The sequence below is a fragment of the Lacerta agilis genome, chromosome 2 (genome assembly GCF_009819535.1).
Source record: "Lacerta agilis isolate rLacAgi1 chromosome 2, rLacAgi1.pri, whole genome shotgun sequence".
Taxonomy (NCBI): domain Eukaryota; kingdom Metazoa; phylum Chordata; class Lepidosauria; order Squamata; family Lacertidae; genus Lacerta; species Lacerta agilis.
The window spans coordinates 30,776,318-30,782,317 of NC_046313.1; the positions used below are offsets into that span (position 1 = coordinate 30,776,318).

Here is a 6,000-nt window from a genome sequence, read left to right on the forward strand (position 1 = left end):
CATGGAGCTTGCAGATGAGACCCTACTGGGTGCCCCCTCCCCACGTCCAGTGGGAACAGGGTTTCCAGTTTCTAATTCCAAAGGCAGTGAGACTAACCCCATCCCTGGCGGCACTCAGGCTACTGGTGAAAACATTCCAATTCTGCATAGCTTTTAATACATCTTTAATATATGAAAGGAGGTTTTAACTCTGCTTCCCCCCCATGTTAAGGTTTCAGTTTTCATTTTTTACTTGATGGCATGGTTTGTTCTTTTCTTTTCTTTTCAATGGTATGATTCCCCTCCCCATATATATCTCCAACCAACCTGGAGAATATTTCATTTTAGATTCAGTTTCTTTCTCGCCACTCATATCAAGCCATGGCAGGTGGTTATGGTGAACAAAACGGCCTTATTTATAAACCTCTTTTTACCTTCCTCTCCTCCCAACACATATCTCCAGGTAACACACACAACTGTCAGTGGAAATTATTTTAACTCCTCTTAATTTTGTGGATAATGAAAATTCCTTAAAGTATTTGTGCGTTTAAATCCACCTGTTATCTGTGTGAGAGTTATATTTTATTTAGTTACTACTGATATGTGTTGAAAATAAGCTCAAGGGTGTTACCCCCCCCTTTCTATTTTATCCTCACAACAACCCTGTTAAGTAGGTTAGGCTGAGAGATAAGTGACTGGCCCAAGGATGCCTAATGAGCTACTTGGCTGGGTTGGGATTTGAACCCTGGTCTCCCAGTTCCTAGTCCCCCAGTCTAACCACCACACCACACTAAACAAAGCTACAAACTTTTTAAAATCCTAAATTTGAGGATGGAGTGCAGCACAGGTTTCACTCCTCCACGACTGAGATTTTGAAGTGTTTTAATTGGGCTAGAAGGATCACTTGCATTATAACGATCCCATTCCAGGAAACAACCCCACGGCCAAGTTTAAGAATGTGCAGGGAATAGTGCACATTGCTGAAATACAGAGGACAAAGTGGAAAACTGAGATTACAGAACAGAAGGAGGAAAAGGAGGGGAGGAGATTCAGGAGAATCTACTTCTGTAGCTCTTCCAAGGATACTTGAGGAGGGGAGAAGAAGATGGTGATGTAATTCTTCCCCTCAGGAAGGTACTTCCATCACATGCCACTCTTTGTCTTATTAACCTGGCTGGCTCTTTGTTTCTCTACCCCCAAAAGGTCTCCCCCTCTCTCTTTCTCTCCCCCCAACTTCCGGATGCGCATGAATAATAGCCACCACTACCACCACCACCCCCAAAAAACTTCGTTCCCAACTGCTACCTTTCCTTTCCGACCCCGATGCTCTAATGTATATCCACCTTATTAGTAGAAACCGTATTATTCATAGCATTCTTATGTAATTTCCCCCTTTCTCCCCTTTGCGCCTCCCGCAGCAACAGTTGGAGACGGGGCGGGAGGGAGGAAGAGCGTTATCAATACCAATTAGAACCCTAATCGTTTGTAGACAAATGCCAGAAGCCCAGGAGGAACATGGAGGGGGGGGGGAGAGGGAGAGAGGACCATTTGTCACCGGGACAAGACTCCCTCCCTCCCGGGCTCCAGCTCAGACACGCAAGAAGGAAGAAGGGAGGGAGGGAGGCAAAAAAATGCAGCTTAAAAAGGTCGCATATGGATTAACCAAAAATAAATGCAAAGTGTCCTGCCTGATGCGATGTTACGCAAGGTGCTGGAAGGGGGGTAGGGGATGTGAAAATACCGACACTCGGCGATTTAAGAGGGGAGAACAAGCGAGCGCCAACACGCACACACACACACACACACACACACACCAAACCAAACTCTCTTGCCTTCCAACCAACCCAACCTTGGTGTTCCGTGGAAACGGTCACAACACCACCCGTAGGGTGGATGGATGGGAGCTCATTTCAGAGTGAAGGCGAGAGAGGGGGTGAAAGTAAGGAAAGGGAGGTTTTTTTGGGGGGGAGTTCTTCCTTCGGGGTGCAGAACTTGGGGAAAGCGCCACGGACTTGGCGTTGCCAATAGCCCTCCAGGAACAACTCCAGGCGTGACATTGACAAGGTGGCAGCGGGATGGGCGCCTCTCGGGTTACTTACTAGCGAGACGCCGCTGTTGCTGCTTCGGCGGCGGCGGCGGCGGAGGGAGAAGTAAACAAACCGGGGCTACTTACTAGAGGGCAAGTGCGGCGGCGGAGGGCTGCATCCCCTGGTCTCCGGGGCACGTCTGGGCTCCTCGCGGTCTTGGGAAGAGGGTGGTGCTGTCGGGGGTCGGCCACCCTGTCCGCTCGCCAACCCTCTGGCGGCTGGCTGGGCGAGGCATAAGCGACCCTCGTCTCCTTCTTCCGCGCCTCCTCTACCGCCTTCCCTGTCGGCACCACGGAGCCAGACGAGTGGCGCGAAGGGCTCTCCGTGGCTGCCTGGCGGGGGTCACCAGCGTATCCTTGCAAGGAGTTTGGGGGGGGGGGGGAAGGACCGAGGGATCCCAACGGCTTTGGAAGGGAGGGAGGGAGCGAGGTGGCGAGATCCAACTTGGGCAGCCGGCGGTGGCGGCTAGCAAGGTGGAGGGATTGCCCTCCGTCGAGGGTCGCCCTGGGAGGAGGCGAGACGGCCGCGCGCCCGGGATGCCAGCAAGTACCTACTTCCCGGCCGCTTCATCGCTCTCCGCGGCTCTCCATCTCCGCGGCCGAGGAGGAGGCGGGCGGGACGGCGGAGAGGATCTTAGACAGCAGCAAGGCTGCGCAGGGCGCTGGCACAAAGATCGGGCAGATGTCCTTCCGTGCGCGCGGGGCCGCCCGGGCTGCCATCCCCTCCCTTCCCCTCTAACCCGGCCTGAACCCTCCTGCAACTTGGCGCCTAGGCGCTGGGCCAGCGAGTCCCAGGAGGGGGACAGGTGGCTCCGATTAAAGCTGCCTCGCTCCGTCTGCGCGGGCACCGCTCCCAGTTTAGGAAGAGGGAGGGCGCTCGGGGAGGGAAGCGGGCGAGTGGCCTTTGCCTCCGCTCGCCCGGTTTGCCTTGGTCCGCCTCTCGATTGCCCCCCCCCCTTCCCCAGAAAGGACGCTCAGGGCAACCTCTCCTTTAAAGAGAGCCCAGAAGAAGCGGCGCCGTCGGAAGACCGAGGTGTCCCCACGTGCGCCCTGGAAGGACGCGGGCGTGCGGCGCCCATAGACGGCCCGAAGAGGCAGAGGATGCCTCGTAGGCTCTAAAGCACCCAACACGCACTCAAGGTTGAACCGGGAGAAGCCAGACGGATCCCAACGCGGAACACACCTGCGAGCTAGTCGGTGGAGCGGCCGTAGGAGCCCTCCCGTGCTCGGCGGACCGCCCGCGCTCCCCCGACGCTCAGCCGCCGCTGCCTCCCTTCTTCTCCCCAAGCTCCAGCCGGCAGGAGCTCGCCTGTGCCCTTCGGCTGCCCACCTCCCCTCCTTCTTCCTGCCGCTCCTGCCATGCTCCGCTACCCGCCGCGCCTCTAGCCCACGCTCTTCCCTGCTCCCCAGCCAAGAGCTTGGCGTCCCACCAAGGTCCTCTTCCGCAGCCTGTCCCTTTAAGGGCTTCTCGGACCCCGGCCCTTAAGCAGGGCGCCGTGGGAGGGGCCTGAAGGGAGGGGGAGCCGCCCCCGCCCCTCCTACGCAAAAGGGAGGAGAGGCGAGGAGGCAGAGAGCGCCGAAGCCTTCGGAGTCAGGAGCTTCCAGCTGTCGCCTGGACCCCATCAGGGCTAAGGGTCACGTGGTCAGGAGGCTTTTAATTTGGAACGTGGGGGGGGGGACGAGTGGAGTTAATGGGCAGGGGAGATGCTTTGCCATTAGTTTGTTAGTAGGAAAGACAGAAGGCAGGGCGATTTGGTCCCTTTGCCAACTCTGATGAAGCCTTATTTGCATGGCATGCACCCCACACACGTCACGGTATTTGCATCTTCAGGACTAGTGCCATGGACTCTTCTTTTTGGTAAAGGTAAAACGGTTCCATCCACCTCTCTCTCTCTCTGCATTGGGGGCAAGGAGTTGGTGCCCACCCACTCTGGTTGGACTCCAACTCCTATCAGCCCCAGCTGGCATGGCCAGTGTGGTCTGGGATTGTAGGACTGGATAGCCCAGGAACATTTGGAAAGCCATGGCTTCCCCATCTCTCACTAAAGGGTTGAGAGTGCAACAGCCTGGCCAGGGACAATTCTTGCCTCTTTAGCCATATACGCTGTTGGGGAAGTTGCCTGGCCTCTTTGCTGATTCCAGTAACTCTGATGCAGGATGTACCTGGCAGAGAGAGCTCTTCTCAATCAGTCTGGGTATGGATGTGACCAAAACGGAGAAGACTGGTCACATTGCAGGCTGGCAGAATGTAAGCAAGCCTCCTCCATCCCAATCATACACACCTTTGTTCTGTTTTATTGGGGAGGGGGCTATGTTTCTACACCTTGCGGGTGATATCTTGTGAGACACTGGTGGGAAGTGAGCTAAAACACTCAGATATTGTTTAAATCAACACATCAAAAAACTGAAGGCCAGTTGCCTCAACACGAGGACTCCCGAGGCTGGTCTTGTGACATGTAAAATAATTAAACTGGGGCAAGATGACAAGCTTGTTCTTGATTTTTCTAAAAGCACATGGCCAATTATGTACCAGCTTGGACCTGAAAAATGTGCAGGAAGAGCTTTCTGTGCCAGAGAGCCATCACAGACTCTTAACCAGGAGACTATTATTTTCACCACTACAGAGAAGAGTCTGTTTAGCTGGGGCCGTAGAGTTTGTTCATAAATCATAGAATTGTAGGGTTGGGAGGGACCCTGAAGACCATCTCTTTCAACCCCCTGCAATCCAGAAATATGCAGCTGTCCCATACTGGGATCGAACCTGCGACCTTGGTATTATCAGCACCACACACTAACCAACTGAGCTATCAAGCATACATCTGAGCTATTCATTTCTCCCAGGCCTCCACAAGCTGCCAAGCTTATATTGCCAGTGGTATGTGGGACATTGGGGGTGGCAGTCCTGGGCCCCATTCAGCAGAAGAAGCAGGACAGCCCCCACAGGGCCAGTCAAAGATGTCTTGGCATCTGAAGCAAACCACAAAATGACACACACACACACACCCTCTCCGCCAGGGAAAAAGAAGCGAGTGAAGAACTACATCAGGAACAAGGGGAAATAAAGATTCTGCCACCCAAGGCAGTCACCGCACTTTGCCTTATGAAGGGGGGGGGGGCAGTCACAATGGTTGGAAGATCACATTTTGAAGTAAATTAATAATTTTTACATTACTGTCTAAAGTTGGAAGAGGGAAGAAACCTGGAAGACGGTTAACATTCAGAACCTAAAATTACCCAATTGCATTGCATGGCTGTAAATTACAAAGGCAATCCCAAGCAATTTTGCTTGAAAGTGGAACACAATGGCTGGCATGCAACGAAGCTTTACTCAGAGTAGACCCACTGAAGCGAATGAACCTGGCAAACTTAGGTCCATTAATTTCAGTGTGTCTACTCTGCACGAAACTCAGTTTAATATCACCCAGCGAATTCCCACCTCCACCATGCTCTTTAGCTTAAACACGAAATTTAATAAGGAAACACATTTTTAAGGTACCTTAAATTGAACATAAAATGTCCAAAATGTCACAGACCAGGGTACAAAACTTCAGAGAGAGAAATGTTCATCATACCATATCAAGATTGCTTTTCTAATGCTGGATTTCAAATTCTTTTGATAGGCATTTTTTTTAAAAAAAGAAAAAAGTAGAAAGTGGGAAGTAGTCACTTTTGAAATGAGGATGGTGAGGATGAGATCTTGATTAGGAAGAATTGTCCATTTGCAGCGGCTAATAAATCTCACAGTTCTGAAACGTCCTTTGGGGGCAGGCAGGGACAAACTCAAAAGTTAGCTCTTCCCAGATAAGCGCAGGACCTGGTGGAGAATGGCCCTTTAAAAAACCACCACCAGCTGCAGCAGCAACAATAGTGTGCTTCGTCCTTGAAAGCAACCAGCCCTGATCATTACAGAGTGGCCACATGATGCAGAAGAAGCT

At 52.5% G+C, this 6,000-nt stretch overlaps 1 protein-coding gene across 3 annotated transcripts in view; it reads right to left on the reverse strand.

Annotated features, from left to right (window-relative positions):
* The window catches only part of GRIN2C (glutamate ionotropic receptor NMDA type subunit 2C), a 90,808-nt gene extending 85,010 nt beyond the window's left edge, over positions 1–5,798 (reverse strand). The window contains exon 1 of one of the 3 annotated variants that reach the window (XM_033139252.1): positions 5,733–5,798. The gene's annotated coding sequence lies outside the window, so the exon portion shown is untranslated. Of the gene's footprint in view, positions 1–2,152; positions 2,434–3,248; positions 3,564–5,732 lie in introns of those variants that run through there. The other 2 variants (XM_033139250.1, XM_033139249.1) reach the window with 2 other exon arrangements.
* Between the last annotated feature and the right edge of the window lie 202 nt (positions 5,799–6,000).